The sequence below is a fragment of the Sus scrofa genome, chromosome 17 (genome assembly GCF_054392235.1).
Source record: "Sus scrofa isolate SSC_HxYL_T2T_F1_AM1 chromosome 17, Sscrofa_HxYL_maternal_Yorkshire_Landrace_v2.0, whole genome shotgun sequence".
NCBI lineage: Eukaryota > Metazoa > Chordata > Mammalia > Artiodactyla > Suidae > Sus > Sus scrofa.
Genome location: NC_139399.1, coordinates 67,845,508 through 67,866,570, shown reverse-complemented (window position 1 = coordinate 67,866,570; position 21,063 = coordinate 67,845,508). Strand labels below are relative to the sequence as shown.

Genomic DNA, 21,063 nt, shown 5'->3' with positions numbered 1-21,063 from the left:
TGTTGCAGTCGGCTGCATGAAACACGCCCTGCAAGGCACGGGTGGTGGAACCTTTGAGAGCTGCCGACTGCAACTGAGCTGGGTCTCCTGCAGATGCACCTGTGGCAGGAGGACTGCGGGCTGGGGCAGAACAAGGCACACATGGTCCTGACTGCTACAGGCATCCATGCAAAGCATAATGAGGGAGCCCAGAGTCTCACTCCTGGGTTTATACCCAACAGAAATGTGTATGTGTGTTTACCGAAAGAAATCTGTAAGGATATTCACGCATAGAAGTATTATTCAAAATAGCCAAAATCTGGAGACAGTCCAAATGCCCATCAGTACTAAAATGGATACATAAATTTGGTATATATGCACACAGTGCAATACTATAGAGCAATTAAAAGGAAGGAAATGCTGCTATAAGCAATAAAGATGGGTCTCCAAAACAGAATGTGGAACAAAAGAAGCCACACGCAAAAGCAAACCTACTGTGTGATTTCCTGCTTTATACAGAGTTCAAAAACAAACAAAACGGATCGGGGTGTTCAGTGCTGGCTGCGGTTATCTTTGGGGAGAAGGGGTCTGGTGCCTGGGGAGAGGGGGTCAGGGGAGTGGCCATGTCTACTTCCTGACCTGGATGTGATCAAATGCGTGTTTCCTTTATGAAAACACCAAGCGGTACATTTATGATTTTTTTTTATGTATACTTTAGTTAAAATCCAAAGTAAGTTCATTAAAAGATTTAAAAAAAAAAAGGCATGAGGAGCTAACCTAGGCTCGAAGCAGCAGCAGTGTGCAGGAGAGGAGAATGACCTTGAAGCAGGGCCCCGTTGCTCAGCATCTATCACTCGTGTCTGAAAGAGGAGGGGAGTCAGAGAGAACACCGAGGCTTCCAGGAAGCCTGGAAGAAGTGGCTGGACCAGGCGTGGGAGTAGGAAAGTCTCAAAGGCACTGTGTTTCTGGGAAGGCAGGAGGGAGGTGCATTTAGAAAAACGAGTTACTCCAGGAGCAAGTTGGGGGCCTAGTTCAGGTGTGGAGACTGGTGAGCAGAAAGGACATTTTCAGCCCTCTGTGCATGCAGGTACACACACACCTGTCTCTCTTTCTCTGTCACACACACACACACACACACACACACACACGCCACGTGCACCCCCGTGCATAATTCCCATGTTCATGCATACACTTGAATGCACGCATAGATGTTAACACATGAGCCTGCATGTTTTCATGCTCAAGCGTGAACACATGCATGGACAGACGATCACATATACACACACATACACACTTGTTCATGCACACACATACACAAGCATGCATACGCTCATGTGCACACATACGCATGCACATAGAAACACACACGGGGAGAGCTTGGCCACTTTTCTGAGACCCTATTTTGGAAAGTGCGTTAGTAAGTAAATCCCTGATACTAGGAAATAGCTCCATCCTGAACTTGAAATAAGAGGGGAACGCCTTTGTGCAGCTGACTTCATGGGCTGCCCCGTGCGTCGCAGTGACAAGGGAAGCCACCAGCAATCTGCTTGTCCTTGCAGAGGACCAGGGACAGAGCCCCCGGCTTATTCATTCATTCAGTGGTGTTCCATAAAGACCCGCCAAGTGAATAAATAAACCTACAAGCAGAGCCTTCGAGGGGGAACCCCAAACCAACTCAGCCCTCCTCAGGCTTCTGCTTTGGGCAGTTGATGGGGCATCTCTGAGTGTTCCAAAGAGCCCTCTGGAGCTGCTCATCAGCCAGTTAGCTCTGTGTATGAAGGCCTTCTCTCAAAAGGCAAACCACCTTCCCCATAAGTCGAGCTTCTTTCTCCCGCAGCAGCTCAGGCAGAATCTCTCTGCAGGCGTGCAGGCTGTAGCCATGAATTATCCATGCACCTCGGAGCCCATTTGACAGGGAACGTGGGAACCGCTGCACGCAGTTTGCAGGCAGTGGGATTCGGGTGCTAATGACTCGTCACTGTCACTTAGCAGTACCGTCACATCTGCTGGGGAAGAGGGGGCCGAGGCCTGTCTTCCTTGTGGAAGAGAAGAGTGTAGTCAGACAAATAAGCCAGGATTCCGCAAAGCATGCAAAGCAGCAGGCTGAGCAAGGGAGTCTCTTTAATCTCAGAGAGGAAATGGGGTCCAACAAATGGCCTTTAAGGACTTTCAGCTGAAGTTGAAAGGCAGGGGGATAGGATGCCGGGAAGTGGCTCTGGAGTACGCCCCTCTGGCGTTTAGTGCCTTTGGGTAAATGGCTTGGCCACCCAGCCGCAGCAGGTCCCCCTGTGAGAGGCGAGCTCAGCAGGAAGGTGCTCAGCACCTGGAGCTTTTCTGAGACAACGCCGGGCGCAAGGGCACGGTCTTCCTCCGGGGGCTTCTCAACCTGCGGCACAGGTCGGGGGGCACTGTGGAAGCCCCACCCCATCCCCGCTCAACCCTCCCACTGTTTCTGAGCAAAGCCCGTACTTCCTTCCGGCTTGTGCTTGGCTGCTGAGCCCCCTTGTCTATACTTGCTGAGATCACAGGTGCCAGGAGTTCACGGCCACCAGGGCAGCCCTAGCCAAGGACAGACCACTGTGGGATGTTTGAGACTCAATCTGAGAAACTTTCCTCGTTCCCTGGGGAGTCACCTCCTCGGTGGGCCCTCGCCTGACCTCTCTGCCATTCCGGTCCCACTGTCCCACTCCTCCAATGGAAGCTCCTGGGTGGGCTTCTAGGAACTCCCCTGCTCCCAGCATGGTTCTCACTGGCTTTGGGTAGCTTGTGTTGCAGGCTTGAATCTTCCCCATCCCCACCCCCACGTCCATGGGCCGCGAGCTCATCCCCATCAGATAATCCCAAAGACAGCACCTCCCGCCTTGTTTCCAGCTCTTCCAAAGCGTGCCCTCAACAGCCACCCTCTTCCAGTCACAGAGGCTGAGATGAGCTGTGGCCTTTCCAGGGGATGACCTGACCTTTATTGCTGTTCTGACTCTTCCCTCACCTTCCCTGCTGCTCATAATCCAACAGGGGAAAAAGACCAATTCCAGGCTTTTCTTTCAGAAATGATGGTAAAATTTTACTTATGAGCTAGGGAGAAGAAGGAATGTTTTTTATTTCTTTTCTTTTCAAACAGTGTCCCAAGATTTCAATAGGAAGCTTCCAGAAATAGTGTTTCAGAAATGACATTTGGGTTATAAGAAGTTGTTTTAGGATTTTTATGAAAGCAAAGAGACAGATTCACATTTTTCTATTCTTTTTTTTCATATGAGGCGTTTATAAAAATATCCTCTTCTCATAACAGCTCTCAAAGAAGGGAGCCTGTTCCCACTAGCACTGAAGCTGATATTCCAGGGGAATGAAATGGTGCCGGTGCATCTTCCTTCCCAAAAAGGCTGGTGGCTTGCACCGACCTGAGATTGGCCCCACCACAAGCTTCCCACCCTCTGCGGCCACCACATCATCTACAGCTGGGTCAGTGTGGCCCCAGGAAAACCAAGTCTCAGGAGGAATGAGCCTGTGTTCCCCGGGAACCGAGATCGTCTTTCCAGGGTTCTTTGGTCAGTGGCGTAACTTCCTTAATACTTCAGGAGCCTGGGAGCGGACCCTGGCCTATTGTGGCAGAGACTTCAAATCTAAAGGTAAAAGAATGTGTGCAAGCACACACCCCTGGAGGCAGCGCTGGGTAAACTCAGTCCTTGGGGAAGCTTGTGTATATGGCACAGAGAAAACGCTCCCTGGAGAATTCGTTGAAAAACCAAAAAAACGCTCCCCCGCTCCCTGAAATTTCTTCCTTCCACTCTGGGAGTACTGAAGATAAAGCTATTTTCACAAGAGCACTGGAACAAAACGGAAAACAAATGTAACATAACTAGTGACATTTTCCCAGGAGATGCCTAGTTTGAGTGCATTTCCATTTTAATGTCATTTTAAAGATCTTTATCAAAATTAGCCGCACATACTGTATTTTTAAATGCACGTGCATTATTTAAGGTCTCCTTAAGGAGGAGGAAAATCCACTCTGGTTTTGCTGCCTGTGGCTTTTCTCATCTGCCATTTGATCATATCTCATCTTCCCCTATTCACATCTCCACTCTGCACTCAAGGAGCATCATCTAGAAAATTTCACACAGGAACACTTTCGACAGGGCTTGGACAAGTTGCTGACTTTGATTCATTCCTTGTTTCCTTTAAAAGCATAATGTTGCTTTGCAATTCACCTCCCGCCTATCAAAGATGATGTTTACCTGAAGGGCTTTGAATGCATTTTGCTGGGATCAAAAGTAATTACTTTGCAAAGTTCATTTCCGACTTCAGTGTCTTCTTTGCCACTGGATAAATATTTCATAAGCCTGAAACTCAGAAGCTGTTTGTTTCTCTTAGTTTTGCAAGCTTTTTTTTTTAATTAGCCCATATGCTTGTATTCTTTTTTCTTCCCTAGATTTCTTATATCATCTTCCAGAATAAGATACTTTTGAAACAGGAATTTCCCCACAGAATACTAAAGAAGCCATCACACAGGGGAAAAAGAGGGGAGCTGGAGCATTTGCGTGAGATAACACATGCCGATCATTTATTCAGCGTTTACTCAAACCCACACACCCAGGCCCTGCCTCGGGAACGTGCTGGAAATGAATGTTTGCTCACATTGTTTCTGGGGACTCTGGCTATTAGTTAACTTGGAAACTTTTGAGATCTAAGACCAAGTTTTGGAATGCATCATTAGAAAGACTCAAACTCCCTAAGAGGGTAGCAGATGCCACTTGCTGCCTGCCTGCCTGCCTGCCTGATGACAGGAAGATTTGCAGTGGCAGCCAAAGCTTCTGCAAAATCCTGACTTCAGATAAACAAGCTGGAGCAGCTGACTGGGAACTGACAATAACTTCTTACCCAGATGGCAGAGGATGGAGGCTTCAGTAGGAAAACCTGAGAGAGGAGGGTGGCGTTGGGCACGCAGGGTGGGCAAGAGCCTCAGGTCACAGGAGGCCTGCAGTAGACGCTTAGCATTTTGGCTCCTGGCATGTGGATTTGCTGGGTGACATCAAGACCCTCTCTGCGCTCAGGTTTAGGGCATCTCACTGAAGGTGCCCTGCCTTCCTGCAAGGAGCAGGCTGGTGACCCAGACGAAGCTGGAGGGCCTGGGGTCAGAAAAGTAGAACACACGCCAGTGCCCAGCACCTCTCAGCTCAGCTGTGTTCTGCGGGGCTTCCCTGCTTTCTTTCCTGTGGCTGAGCCTCAGTCTCCAGCATTCCTGTCCCTTCTGTGTACCAGCCACCAGCCGCCTTCCAGGAAATCCCTTTGCTGCTTGACATAGCAGAGCTGGTTTCTGTTGCTTGTTACCAAAGAACTCTAAACGATCTGGGTCTTAAACCGTCAACGGGAACCCGAGGTAGGGAACCAAGACCTCCCCTCTCTTGCTTCCTTTGGGCATTGAGGCGGGCCCCTTGTCCAGACCGTCCACAGCAGCAGCCCGGGGAGCGCTGGGTGTGATTGTCTGTGGTCCTCAGGGGCCCCTGGAAGGTATGCATTTCTCTGTCCACTGAGGGTGAGGGGAGAGGCTCAGCTGGGTTAAGGTCTCGGGACTAGTGAATGGGCGCTTAGGTTTCAACTAAGTTCTCTCTGAGGCAAGGTCCACCTGCTCCCCACTCCAAGCCTCTCCGGTATTCAGGAGCAAACAAATTGAGATTTTCATTTTAAATCATTCACTTCAGTCCTCTCATTGACAGATCCCCCCCCCTTGAATTAATAGCAGAATCATTTTGTTTTTTTTCTCCACCAAAAAATCTTATTTGGAATCTCAATTTACCAAACAGAAGGAGGCCTGGGAAGGAGCTCCCCTCCTCTACACAGAACCCAGCAGCCGGGCACGCAGTGCAGAGACCAGCACTCTGCACAATTTGGCTTTTTCATTAATTCAAATAGGACCACACTCTCTGACCTCAATCTATTCCTAATCACAGGGTCTTAGGAAGCTTAGAGACGCAGCAAACTTCACAAAGCCACTTTCACTGTTTCTCTCCTGTGTCAGCTCAAATACTCAATTTCAAGCTCCTATCTGACCTGTGTTCCTTAACTGAGAGCCGTTCATCTTCTTCATGTTTAGGAAACTGCAAACTCAGTATAAATGTGCCATCCTCTGGTGTCTCTTAAATTCTGTCTGGAAGAATGCCACGGGGAAAAGGGTTTAGCATATCTCCTTAGGCGTTTGGGAGCTCAGAATTCGCACAGAGATTAATGCACATGCTGTAAGTCACCAGGAGGAGAGCTATAAATAGAGGCGCCTCTGTCCACACCGTGGAGGATGTTCGGGTCTGACCACAATGCTTTATAACCCAGATCCCCGCGCAAGGGCAAGCCCCAAAACGACCATGCTCTGAGAGCGGCTGTTTTATGCATGAACTGGTTTCATTTCTGGAATCTGGAAGCTTTTAAGACATAAGAGTCATGGAATATTCCACACTTCACCCACGTAACACCTAGAGCTTCCTTCAGAGCGCCCGTTAGCATACTTTGGGGCCATAGATCCTGAGGACTTCTGGAAGCCTACTTCCACAGGCACTAGGAGGCTTTTTTTTTTTTTTTTTTTTTTCCTCATAGGATGCACTTTCTGTTTGAAAATGAAGTCGTTGCTTCTAGGTTGCATCACCTTCAGTAGGAAACTGAAGCAGTTCACGGCTCTCCTCCTCCTCCCCAGAGCTTGGGCTGCGTATTCTATCCTGTGTCTCCTCTCTCCTGAAAATCCTGCACCTTCTCTGTACTGCTATTCCCTGCATTCCTGAACCAGGCAGGGGCTGAGATTGGCCAACCATCCCCTGGCCTCACCCATGATTTCATTCAGAGCAAAACATGTTTCAAAGACAAAAGGCAAGGACCTCAGGCAGCCACCTTGGAAAGTCAAGGCTGTGTGTTGTGAGAAGGTTCAGGGAGTTCCCATTGTGGCTCAGGTCTAATGAGCCTGACTAGGATCCATGAGGACACAGGTTTGATCCCTGGCCTTGCTGGGTGGGTTAAGGATCTTGTGTTGCCATGAGCTGTGGTGTAGGTCGCAAACTTGGCTCAGATTTTGTGTGGCTGTGGCTCTGGTGTAGGCTGGCAGCTGTAGCTCTGATGTTGATCCCAAGCCTGGGAATTTCTATATGCCATGGGTACAGCCCTTGGAAAAAAAAAAAAAAAGAGGGTTCAGTTAGATGAGGGTTTTTCAACCATGTAAGGATTGTTGGACTGGATCATTCTCTGTGGGGGGGCTGCTCTGTGTATTGTGGGAAGTTTAGCAGCATCCCTGGCCCCGCCCACTAGATGCCTGCACCACCCCACCCCAGGCAGGACAACCAAAATGTCTCCAGACCCAGGTCCCTGGAGGGAAAATCATCCCCGTTGAGAATCTCTGAGCTCCATGTCTGTTTAGCTCCGATACAGTGGTGATGAAAGTAACCTTCCGAAGCTGAGTTTGGAGGCCTAATATTCTGAGGACCAGAAGCAGTCCCACCAGTAAGCCTGACGTCCTCTGTGATTTCCTTAGCTCGCACATCTATTGCCCAAACCTTAAGGCTGCAACCAGATGCATCTCAACCCATTTCTACCTAGAACCCCACTTCTGGGTGTGTATCCAAAAGAATTGAACTCAGGCTCTGCGGAGGTATCTGTACCCCATGTCTGTTGCGGCACTCTTGACAATAGCCAAGCCACGGAAACAAGCTGATGGGCCAAGGACAGAGGCACAGACCAAGGAAGTGTGGTGCAGCCATGCCATGGCCTATTTTTCAGCCTTTGAAACGAATCTCCTGCCAAACGCATCCACAGGACGACCATGGAGAACCTCACGCTCCCTGAAATAGGCCCTGTCCTGCCTGATCCACTTCCGTGAGGAACCTGAAACAGTCAGACACGTAGAAGCAGAGAGGAGATCGGTGGTCGCCAGGGACTGGGGGGAGGGGGAAATCGAGGGCCGACGCTCAGGGGGTCTGAAGCTCCATCGCGCAAGACGAGTGCATTCTAGAGTTCTGTGGTACAGCCGTGTGCCCGTAGTTAGCACCACGGACTGGTGCACCAGAAAGAGGCAGCGGGTAGATCTCCTGTTAGGTATTCTTACCAAAGCAATAAGAAAGAAAGGCTGAACCATTTTGAGTTCTAGAAGGAAATGAAGCCCTCAGGAATCGTCAACATCACAACCCCTGGTCCCTCCATCTCCCTGCCCTACCGTTTCTAAACGCACAGTCAGCTGTCCAGCCCGAAATAAAAGGTTTATGTTGGGTTGTCACAGGGATTCTCATGGCAATAACATTTGGAGCCTTTTACTGGGACATAAACTGTAAGCTAAAATGTCACCAGATTTTATTAGACAATCTAAACTTAATTGCAAATAAGTTGAAGTTCTCGTAAAAGATGATGTAAGACTGCCATCTAAGCAGGCGCGCAGGGACCGGCCAGGAGCAGGAGGCGATGACTAAGTGCTGCCTTGTCCTCCACTCCAAAAGGCATCGCTCCGTCTCCGAAGTACAAAGCGGGAAGAGTGATGTTGGCAGGAAGCGACGTTATTACTTAATAATAATAACACAGGGAACCAGAGGTTAAAAGAGGTCTGTGCAGACCCTGTTCCGAGACCATTTTCTCTGGAATAAAATTTTCATAAAGAGCTCTAAGTCTTTTTTACGGCCAGTGAGAACGTCTTTGGGAAATTAATGATGGATCTGAATGATAAATCTGCTTTCACATGGAAGGGTTGGTTTTATGAAAATATGCTTTTATGCTTCTAAGGCTGTAAATGAGAACAAGACAAGGATATATCCAGAAGCATCATTATTCCAAGCCAGGCCACCTGTCTCACCACCTGATTTCATCAGATTTGTTGGAAATAAAAATATAGATCAACAAAAACCAATTTTTCATGCAAAGGTTGGTAGTTTTCTATTTTTTTTAAGATAAAACACACTTAATATTGTGAAGACCCCATGGTTTGGGTCAGAATATGTTTCCACCTAATGGCTCCAGAGGGATTCACCCAGGATAACAACTACAAGAAAGAAATTTTATGAATATCAAAGTGCTCATCAATATACCAAATAAGGCCATTTTTCTTAATTACTAATGGATCATCTAATGATCAATTTTCAGAAATTGGTTGTATAAGGTCTCCTGTGGCTGCTGTCACAAATGACCATAAACCAGGTGGCTTAAAACAGCAGAAGTATGTCCTCTCACAGTTCTGAAGGCTGGAAGTCTATTTAGTTTTCTTTCTTTGTTTGTTTTCTTTCTGGCCTTGCCTGGGCCTTGTGAAAGTTCCCCAGGCTGGGGATTGAACTCACGCCAGAGTAGTGACCCAAGCTGCTGAAGTGACAATGCCAGATCCTTAACCCGTTGTGCCACAAGAGAACCCTGAGGCTGGAAGTCTGAGGTCAAAGTGTTGGCAGTCATACTGTGCTTCTTCCAGAGTATCTGAAGAGTCCCCCTGTGCCTCCCCCGTGTCTGGCAGCTGCTGGCAACGTGTGGCATTTCTGGGCAAGTGGCTGTGTCACTCCAGTCTCTGCCTCTGTCATCGCAGGGCCTCTTTCCTGTATGTCTGTCTCTGTGTCCAGATTTTCCTCTAATAAGGACAAAAGTCATTGTCTTAGGATCCACCCTGGTCCAGTATAACCTCATTTAACTAATTACATCTGCAAAGCCCCTATTTCCAAATTGGTCACATTCTGAGGTCCCCCATGGACATGCATTTCTAGGGGACACTGTTCAACCCAGTACCAGAGTAACTAGATTACCCCACCCATTGTCACTGGAGCACAGTGACGTCAGACCATCTTCATGGCATGATGGGGCCCAGGAGGTCCCAACCAGCGCCTCCTCCCCTGGCCTGGCATCTCTTCATATTACCTATTAGTTAACATTACCTAATTTACTCAACTTTTAATTTGTTTTAAACTGACTCACTTTCTTACCGAATGCATTTTTGCAAGAAACTTGGTATTACCATCTTGAAGGAAACAAAACAAAACCCACTTGCCTGCAATATAAAATGATTTTAGAAATCAGTTCAAAGAAAGTCCATGGTATGCAGTCAGCAGATGCTACATCCGCAGAGGCTCCTGTCCTGGTGAGAAAGGCAGATGGGCAGGTGGGAGACTGGCCAGCACCACCAGGAAGGAGGCTTTCTGCTTGGGTACCCAGGGTGGACAGAGAGGTAAAGGTCGGGACTGATCTACAGATGCCTGGTCACTTGGTGCCATGTCCCTGGGCCAGCTGAAAGCATCTCCCAAACACACCTGCACGTGGGACCCACTCTCAGAATGACCTCCAGCACACGGTGAAAGCAGATGGACCTGCGCCCACTTGAGACACTGTGAGCTTCGTTTTCTCCTCAGTAAATGGGATTTACTGTTACGGATCCCACAGTCCAACCTCTGGAAAGAGCGTCTGTCCCATTCGTCTCCACGCACCCTTCTGTGCTCGCCTCTCTCCACTGCCGGTTAGTCTGGACCCACCAGTCACCTTGGAGCCCCGTGCTCAGACCAGAATATCCTTCTCCCAACCTGAGCCTTCTGGCTGCAGAGGAACAGCTGATGGTTTGATGGTGCCCTTGGCTGGCTGGCTCCTAGCTGCTGGGCCCCATGGCTATGGCTCAGCTCAGCCCCTGGGAACTGCTGCTTGTCTCATTCAGGGCCCCTGCATGTTGCTGGTCTGTCCTTGGCCTCTCCCCTCTCACCATGCACACTCTCAGGGTGATGGCACCACTCCAAGGCTGCCTCCCCCTTCTCCAGGCACACACTTCCAGGACCAAGCTTCCAGCCCTGGCGCTCATGGCTCCAGCCTCATTGAGCCCCGTTCACCTGGGGCTCCCTTAGAGACTCGTCTTCCCCTTCATTTCTCTGGGGAGCCTTGCTGGTCCCCACTCTACCCCCCTGAATGGGAGAACTCTGCCTGCTTTTTTGTCATCTCCTCTTTACTTCATCTCAGCTCCCTGCTAGCTGGGAACTGTTCTGGGAGCAGGTGTAGCTCTCGTTCCTGCACAGTGTGGCTCCCAGTGGCTGCTGCTTATTAGTCATTCATTTATTCATTCATTCATTCATTCATTTTTGAAAGACTGGTGAGCATCAGCTGTGTGCCAGGCCTTGAATTAGGTGCTAGGGATTCACCGTGAACAAATAGTGACTGTTTCCTCCCCCGGCTCCAGTGGCGTTTACATTCATGGGAGGGAAGACAGACTATGAATGGATGAATATGAAATATGTCAGGTGGTGACAAGCACTGTGGAACAAGCAAAAGGCAGAGCGAGGGACAACGGAAAAACACGTCCTGTTCGGACGGGATGAGGAGAGGTTCCTGGCAGCCTGGGCATCGGGGTGGGGTGGGGGAAGCAGCCGTGTGGTTATTGGGGAGCTTTGGGGGAGTGTAGGGCACTCCGGATAGGGGGAAGGCAGGTGTCAAGGTGCTGATGCAGCTGCAGCAGGGAGCAGGGCAGGACAAGAGCAGTAGGCAAGGTCAGTTAAGAGAACAGGGAAGGCGGGCCAATTCCCAAAGCGCCCATTCTGGGCCAAGATGGCCATCAAAGCAGACTACCTCCCAGGCCCCCTGCCTGGGCACCTGAATGAGGCGCAGGAGACCGCGTTGCTATTAGCAGGGGAGGTTTGGCAGCTCAGATGAGCAAGATCCTAAGGGTGAGAGGGCTGAGGAGTCTGGGTCCTTCGAGGCCACACCTCCAGACCTCACACACCTGCAGCCCTCCTGGGCCTCCCAGGTGCCAGAGGAGCCCTGAACTCACCCCCCTCTGCACGTCGAGAAGCTTCCCCCAGACTCCAAGTCGGTTAGCACAGAGGAACAAGTCTAGACCCGTCTGTGGCCAGTGGCACCTGCTCTGCCTTTGTAAGAAGGAAAGTTTAAGAAACAGAGCACAAGACCGGAAGCCCCTGGCTTACTGATGGGGAGCAGCTCCTTGCTTCCTGGCCTCGGGGTGCCAGAAATTGCCTCTTTCTAAAGGTCTGTTTTCAGGCAGGTGAGGAGTTTCGTGCTCTGGTCCTCAGCAGCATAAATTAGTGGCTTCTTTCAAGGGGGTATATTTACTTAGCAAGTAAACTGGGATATATCATCACTAAATTTCGACATTTGGCACGTATGATATTTATGTGCTTAATAGCTTCATTAAGGAGGTTTCCGGGAGTATATTACTGAGCAAGCCTATAGATCATCGGGCAATAAATTTAGAGACCTCTCCTTAGCATTTATCTAATTTGGCCATGGTTTTAATTAAGTGTTTCAGCTAATGATTCCCATTTATGTTTAATAAAATTTATTGTATAAAAACAAGTTATCAAGCCCCAGTTTATTCAAGTTCCTCCAAATGATGTGGCCACGGGAGGGCAGCCCACGTTGAGATGCATTGCATTCAGTCCTGCCGGCTCTGAAGTAGGGCACTGACCAGAAACATTTGACAAGGGATCAGAGCCTGGACATGACCTTCAAGGCCACTTGGCTTGAAGGGAAGTGATAAGGCTAAGTTACCTTGGTGGGTTTTAGAATGAGACAGGCTAAGCCGCTGCAGATCAGGCTGGTTTTGGAAATGTCTGCAAAGCTGCAGGATGGTGGCACATGTCCCGGAGGCCTCAGGTTTTGTCTCGGGTTATCTGACAGTGTCTTTTCCCTTTGAAATCAAGCATCCTCTCCAGACCACACCCGCCCGACAAGTCCACAGCCCACTAAAGGCAATCTCACCTCAGTCTTTAAATGTGGGAACGCCGTGAGTCTGTGGGTCCCTGCCCCCACCGCATCCACAGAACCCAACCTCCTTCTTCTCACACTGTCCCCTCTGTTCCTGGCTGACAGCCACAGCCAAGGCCCCAGCGCGACACCTCTGCCCTTCCCATCCCAGGGGATTGCTGAAGACCTTCAAGTCACGTCCCTCCCCCAGGGCAGTCCATGACCAGTGACCAGTGGATGTGGGGTGCAAGACACCTGTCCTGTGGCTCCAGCTCGGAATAGCTCCCAATAGCCCTGCTCCAGAGCGCACCTCCCACCATGGAGGTGACTAAGGCCTTGCTGCAGCTTCATCACAGCCCAGGCCCCCTCTGCCCAGGCTCACTGCCTCTGCTTCCCCAGACGTGTGGGTTCTGGGGCTAGCCCGTCAGCCATCGCAAAGACCATGCTGAGCAGACATGCTGCCCTCAAAGGCCCACGCGGAGATGGTCACTGCAGCATTCTTGCACGAAAGAGTGGAAACCACAAATCACCCTAAATGCCCATCGAGGCTTTATCTAATGTGGAATATTTCTACAGCACAAACTTTCCTGCAGTTAAAAATGCTGCATGTAGGGAGTTCCCGTCGTGGCGAAGTGGTTAACGAATCTGACTAGGAACCATGAGGTTGCAGGTTGGATCCCTGCCCTCGCTCAGTGGGTTAAGGATCTGGCGTTGCCATGAGCTGTGGTGTAGGTTGCAGAAGCGGCTCGGATCCTGTGTTGCTGTGGCTCTGGCGTAGGCTGGCAGCTACAGCTCCGATTCGACCCCTAGCCTGGGAACCTCCATATGCCGCGGGAGAGGCCCAAGAAATGGCAAAAAGACAAAAAAAAAAAAAAAAAAAAAAAAAAGACTGCATATTGTGTGGAAAGCTCGCCAAGCTATGTTGAGGTTTTTTTGTTTTTTTTTTTTTAAAGAGAGAGCTGCATGATGATGCCTTTTATGTCAAAACAGAACAAAACAATTGTAGCCATTTTCTAGGGAGATATATAGGTATCTAAAAGCTTAGAACATTCTAGAAAAAGCTAAGACCTGATTAGGGCAATTACCTCTGAGAAGGGACAAGGATGGAGAATGAGTGATAGAGTGAGGTGGGGAGAGGTGGTCAGAAAGGACTTTAACCTCACCTGAAATGCTCCATTTTCTTCCTTTTTTTTTTTCTTTTTACAAGAGAATATAGTCACATATTGATAGCTGAAGTAAAAAATAAATCACTTTTTTGAAAGATGGCCATACAATATAATTTTCACTGAAATATATGGATGGGACCATTTATGAGGATGAAAGAAGCACATCAGAAATACTTAGATGCCATTTAAGTGTCTGCTTTGCTCCTCAATTAGAGGAAAATAATTGGGTTACGTGTGAAAAGAAAGCAGACTGAAAAAATATGTCTAATCCACCACACCAAGCTGTTACCAATTTACAAGAATCTTCAAAAAGCATTGCCCTAAACCTTGGGATTTTCATATTGGAAATTTTCCATAACACTGGTGGTTGCTAGGAGCTGAGTAAAGCTGGGGCCCATCCATTTAGTTTTCTCATTCCTGTAACATGGTTGATTTTCTCCCCGTTTTAATTGGTGGCCACTTTTTAATACCAGTACAGTTGAAGCAGCTTAACTTCAAGAACATCACCCTGTCCATAAACTTGGTGCAGGTACAGATTAATTTCCACAGCCCAAGGGAGGCAGACATTTGTTGGGGAAAAGCAGAGCTAGACCACTTGCGGGGACCACCCCACCCAGCCCTGTCATTTTTGGTATCGAGCAGAGGATTAGAGACAGCAAGCAATAAAACCGTTCAAGGAGGAATTGTTTAAATCATATTACTTAGCACGTAACCATTGCAGTAGACATTTGTGTTTTGTCAACCCAGCTATATTGCCTCTGTTTTCTAAAAGCAGCCCGAATTTTCATCTGTGATTGGCAACATGATTTGTAGGTCCCGGTGCAAAATGTTTAACATTTATTAAGAACTTCAAGATGACAGCAGCAGTCAAGCAAGCCCAGGGCACTTCTGAGGCTGGGCCAGGCACGCTCATTCCATCTGGTGTGAGCAGCACACCCAGCCACACCCAGCCCTAGGGCTACAACATGTGACCCTGAGCTAAATCAGCCCCTGCGTCAGGTCACATTGCCGTGATGGCACCGAGTCGTCCAAGAGCCCATCACAGTAGCAGCCCGATCAGAGTGTTTCCTGGAAGTGCTGTTCCTCTGATGTGGACCCAGGACCATGTGGCCCAGGCGCTGCTGGCAGCCTTCCTGTGACCATGAGGAGTGACCTATCTGACATTTAGGCAAACACTCAGCAGGCCGCAGAGCTGAGCTAGGACCCTAAAACAACCTGGCTCTGATAATACGTGGTAAGCCCTTACAGCAAACTTCCCTTTATATAAGCCAACATGTTTTCATTTGTTTAAACCATTCTGAGTTGGGATTTCTGTCACTTCTACCCAAGAGCAGCTTCTCTGTATGAGCTCCCATAGCCTGTTAAGAGCGTACATTTTTCACATCCTTTTTGTGGAAGGCAATTTGGCAATGTCAATTAATATTTAAAATGTTCGTGCCATTTGGCCCATGAATTCTATTTCTGGGCAGGAATTTATCCTAAAGAAACTGTCACCCAGTTGTGGAAGGACACATTTTTTAATGGTCTTTGCAACTTGGTTTGTAATTATGAAAAATTGAGAACACCCGTATCTCCATCAACACAGAACTAATTAAATAAATGATGATTGTTTCATTTTCCCAAACAATAAAGTTGAAAAGAATGAAGTTGACATTAACTTCCCTAGAAAGGTACCCGCAATACATTACGTGAAAGAAGCAAGCTGTAGGACACCGGTTTTTGCTCTCAATTTTGTAAAATCACGATGAAGTACTCACTGCCGCATCCCGACAGGGAAGAAGGACGCTGGAGAATGGGGAGTAAATGGAGGGATGACACTTTACAGAACAGAAACATTCAAATGCTGCAGAAACCTAATGAGGATGTATTGCTTTTATACTGAAAAGGAAAGGCATTTTCAATTCCAGGGTGCATAATTTGTCTTGAAGTATTTGGCCTCAGCAACTCTGTGACGCCAGCGTTAAATAAACACCGAAGACCTTTGTCGGTTTCTCCTTGTGCAGATTCTCCACAGAGTGAGGCCTGGCTCCAGAATGTTCCAGAATGCAGGTGGCGACCATCCCGGACACCAAGGAGTCACACTCCCTGCTGACGCTGACAGCCCAGAGAGGCGATCTCCTGTCTCGGGCTCTCTGGTGAGCCAGGGTACGACCTGCGTTGCCTGTTTTCACGTGATCACCGCAGTATATATTCGATGTGCCTTTTGTCTGAGAATTGAATGTTTCCGAGACACAGAGGGCCCTCTGCCTCACTGACATCCAAGCCCTCATTTCGCAGTGAAGGTGTAGGTAATTAATGACATGATTTACTATTACGGTCCAGAGCCCAGTGGGAGGACCCATGTCGGGGGCATTGGAGACGCAGAGCCTGTGGCCACGTGTAGGGGGCTGATGCAGCCCTGGGGACCAGGGAGACTTCTGGGAGGGGTGTGGTTCCAGGCAGAGCCTGAGATGGGATTAGAGTCTTCAGGGATACAGGTCCCCCTAGCAGAGGGACCCCCACATGAGAGAAGGAAGATCATAAAAGAAGGAACCGGATCTGAAGAATCTAGAAGGGCCTTCTTACCCGAGCCTGGGGAGTTAGGAAAAGGCCTGAGCCTGGACGGGAGCACAGCTGATGGGCCTTTACCCACTGCCTCAAACATCTTGTCATTTCTCTTAGAGAAAATAGAAAATGCAAAGCCACTAGGATTTTTAGGCCAGGAGTTTGCCATTATCTTCGCACCATGAAGGGCCCCTTGGGCTGATAGGAGAGGTAGTCGAGGGAATGAGTTGGTCCAGGCAAGGGTGGAGGAGGCCGAGGGTGGCGTTCTGGGTGGGAGAATCAGCCCAGCTTGGCAGTGGACTGGTTTGGGCTGATGGGGAGACAGGCAGGGGGAGCCAGTCTCAGCCCGGCTCCCCTCTTTCTCTGTTGTCCCTGAAGATGGACAGTCTTCACGGTGCCCCACCTTTTACGGGTATTGTCAACTTTGCACCGAAGGTGCCGAGGGATCCCCCACCCGCCTCCAGCAGGGGACAGCGGGACAGGTCAGAGGCAGGGTCAGTGCAGACCCTGGCCGTGCTGGCACAAAGTGAAAATGTGGGCCCTTGTTCAAAAGGCTCTGAGAGCCTCAAGCTGGGCCCCTCTGAGCACACATGCAGAAGGGCCACCCTGGTTCACTACAGAGGTTAAGTAGCAGGTGGATTCTGCAACCGGGCGGGTAATTTGGCGAGAACTGACTCACGAGGATTGTGGGAAGAGTGTGGGGTGCGAGGCTGGCCTCTGGTCCACGCACATGGCTTCCTCACACGTGATGGTCCGAGGCGGGCCAGGCAGGCTTTCTTCCACTCGAAAAGTGAGCCTCATCAATTAAAAAAAAAAAAAGAAAAAGAAAAATGCTTAAAAGCTCTAGAAATGGCTTCCTTTAACAAAGCAGTGGCTGCTCTAGTTGCTTCAGGAGCCCCTCCACTCTCTGCCGGCAGAGCTCCCGGGAGAATTCCCGTGTCCACGCACTGGGGTGGCCGCCGTTTCGCGTGTAAAACAGTGGATTCGGGTATAAAGGCGCACCCTGCCTTTGCTTCTCATGTCCACATTTCACGTCATCTCTGTCTCCTGAATCCTCTCCAGGGCCTACATGTCACACAAGGAGGCCCAGGCAGGCGGGAGCTCTAAGGCTGGAGGATTCTCGGACCGTGATCCCAGCTCCAACGGGGTGAGTGTTTTACTGCAGCTGTTGCTCTTCCGTGAGTGCTCTGGTTACAGGGTTCCATAGGTTTTGAGTGATCTGGCCCAGACCTTTTTAACCCATCACCCTGGTTTGTTTTCAAGTGTGCTTTTTGGCCGCATGGTTGCTTTGTTACATAGACAAGAGCTGGGCCCTCACCCGGTGCTCGTGCTGCTGCCAGGCCTCAGCTCTGTCTGGGCGGCTGTCCCTGAGTCTCGAGGCTGCCCGCCTGCCAGCAAGGAGGCAAGAGACAAGCCCGGGGTGAGGGGGACTGCAAAGAGGTGTGTGCAGAGGGTCCACTCTCTGGAAGAATCCGGAGAATGTTGGTGGGAGACGGTGATTGCAAGGAGAGGGTGTGAGTCTTCAGACATCTTCCTTCTGATCGTCAGAGCAACAAAGAGCCATCACCAAAAAGCACAGATGGATCACCGAGCACAGATGCGTGTGTGTGTGTGTGTGTGTGTGTGTGTGTTTACACACAGATATACGGAAAGAGAGAAAACGCTCTGTTAAATTGCTTCCTCCCAACCATCAAATCTTTATCATCCTCTTCCTCCCACTGATTTCAAACAGGGCTCCCCAAAGGCTTCCCCAGTCCCTCCGTGACCTCTGTGTGCCTCTCCCAGGGGTCATTGGAGTTGTTTATCAGGCAGCTACATGGCCTACCTCTAGGGGCTCCATTCACACAGGACACAGATTTGCAGTGAGGGGGCCTGTTAGCTGACCTCCCCTTAAGAAAAGGAGCCAGACCTTGGGGCTCTGAGGTCATTCCCAGCATTTCCCCCACTCCAGCGCCTGGCATGGACAGAACCCTCAGTGAAGGTCTGCTGGTTTCTGTGGCTAATAATGAATAACAATAAGAAGCGGACAGAGCTGCCATTACCCACAGCTTATCTGGGCGGGTGCTGGGCTGAGCCTTCTGCTGCAGCATCTCCCTCACCACTGACCCACAGTGTAGAGGCCAGTGGACTGGAGCACACATGGACCGGAGAGGCCAGAGGATGAAGCCCTGTCCAGGCCTGCTTCTGTGAGAGCGTATGCAGCAGGGAGACAGATAAGTCACCAGCCCTCACTTACTTTACCTGCACAAGTGCAGGTGGAGGCGCCCTCTCCCACCTTGGAGGCGGGGTCAGGAGGCCAGCCTCACCCACAGTCCTGGCAGGAAGGCAGGGCTTGAGCTGTCAGGGTGGACGTGCTCTGTCGCGTTCAGGACCCTCCCCTCCCGCCCCCCCACTCCCCCGTTGCCCCCCATCGCCTCTGTGCAGCTTCCTCCCCCTGCCACCAACACTCAGCAGAAACCACCACTAATTCCAGGAGTTGACTTTCAAAAGAATTTATTTGGGTTTACAAGAAGGTAATGAAGCCCTTTGATCTCAACAAGGCACGTACTGTTTCATTCCATGGTTTATGAACCAATTTTAGACTAATTATTTTTGACAACTTGCAAATGTTTGTAAACTTCTTCAGTGAGGAAGCGGCACAATTATGTCTTCCTCTGACAAACAGAAAGGAGGTGTTCTTTGTGCCATGTAGCTGATGTCTTCCCCCAGGAGAATTCTAAAGCCTTGATCTTCTAAGGCTCCGATTTCCGCTGAGATACAGAATTAATAAAATCGTCTTCCCAGCCTTTTGAGTTAAATTTAACTAAGCAGGTGGAAAGCAGTTGTGGCGGGAATCTTTCCCTGCGGGTTATGCCTTTTGTCCTGGAGGTCGTGACGGTCATGATGAGGCACTGGCCTTCCCCCGGCTCTGCCGCTGCCACTTGTACCTCCCTTTGTGTCATTTCAGTGTGTCTCTGCTGATAACTGCACACTGGCAATAAACCGGCCTAAAGATTAAATAGAACCTGGTTTCTCAATTGACTTTGCCATTAAAGAAAAGCACCAAATCAGGGCTGTTGGCAATGTAGCTTGCGGAAGCCCCCAGACCCCTGGACGTTATAAATTCAAGACCTTAGAATTCCAGATAGGTAAAGTGAGGCCCCAGGGCTCTGTACAACAGAGAGACAGACTCCGGCTCTCCCTCTGTGGCCTCGCTCACATTTTAATACCCTTTTGATTATTTACCATTGTTAATTCAAGTATATGCATCACAGGCAGGTGGAAATATTGCAAAGTCAACCAGCCCTTAATCCCTAGCTAATCCCTGGTCAACTAACTATATCCTTCCTTTATTAAAAAAAAGAAAATGAAAAAAAAGGAAGAAAAGGTACTCTGAATCTTTTGTCAAGAACAAACTGCCAAGGTGAGGAAAAGACCGCTCCTCCCCTTGAGGCCAGTGCATCAACTTCCACAATCCAGTTGCATAAAAGAGACCCCTCTAGTGAAGTGTTTGGCTAAAACAGGCTAAAACACAATTACGGGAAGGGGTTAGCATACTTAAAAAACAGGGTAACCACAAGCCAAAACCAAATATTGCAAATGCAAAAAATAAAAAAAAATACACTCAAGCAGATAATAACAGGAGACCATCCAACCAAAAAAAAAAAAGGAAGAATGGAGAACCATAGAATCAACTGGAACACGAGGTTCAAAATGGCAATAAATAATCATCTATCACTTATCACCTTAAATGTCAATGGACTGAATGCCCCAATCAAAAGACACAGAGTGGCTGAGTGGATAAAAAGGCAAAAACCTTCAAATATGCTGCCTACAAGAAACTCACTTGAGGACAAAAGATACATATAGATTGAAAGTGAAAGGGTGGGGAAAAATATTTCACACCAATAGATGTGACAGAAAAGCAGGAGTTGCAACACTCATATCAGACAAAATAGACTTTAAAACAAAGGACATAAAGAAAGACAAAGAAGGACACTACTTAATGATTAAGGGATCCATCCAAGGAGAGGATGTTACTATCATCAACATATATGCCCCAAATATAGGAGCACCCAGATACATACCTCAAATATTAACAGACATAAAGGGAGATATTGATGAGAATACAATCATAGTAGGAGACCTTAATACGCCCCTCACATCAATGGACAGATCCTCTAGACAGAAAACCAATAAAGCAACAGAGATCCTAAAGGAAATAATAGAAAAGTTAGACTTAATTGATATCTTCAGGACACTACATCCAAAAGAAGCAGAATACACATTCTTCTCAAATGCTCATGGAACATTCTCAAGAATCGACCACATATTGGGACACAAAGCTAACCTCAATAAATTTAGGAGCATAGAAATTATCTCAAGTGTCTTCTCTGACCACAATGCCATGAAATTAGAAATCAACCATGGGAAAAGGAAAGAGAAAAAACCTACTACATGGAGACTAAACAACATGCTACTAAAAAACCAATGGGTCAATGAGGAAATCAAGAAGGAAATTAAAAACTACCTTGAAACAAATGCTAATGAAGACACAACCTCTCAAAATCGATGGGATGCTGCAAAAGCAGTGCTCAGAGGGAAATTTATAGCAATACAGGCCTTTCTCAAAAAAGAAGAAAGATCCCAAGTTGACAACTTAACACTCCACCTAAATGAATTAGAAAAAGAAGAACAAAAAAGACCTAAAGTCAGCAGAAGGAAGGAAAAT

General features: G+C 48.6%; 1 long non-coding RNA gene across 1 annotated transcript in view; it reads left to right on the top strand.

The window, feature by feature from the left end:
• LOC146395415 (uncharacterized) overlaps positions 1-21,063 on the top strand; it is an 86,998-nt gene that overhangs the window by 45,886 nt on the left and 20,049 nt on the right. Inside the window, exons 2-3 of the long non-coding RNA XR_014832660.1 lie at positions 15,812-15,953; positions 17,415-17,499. This is a non-coding gene — a long non-coding RNA (uncharacterized LOC146395415). The remainder of the gene's footprint in view (positions 1-15,811; positions 15,954-17,414; positions 17,500-21,063) is intronic.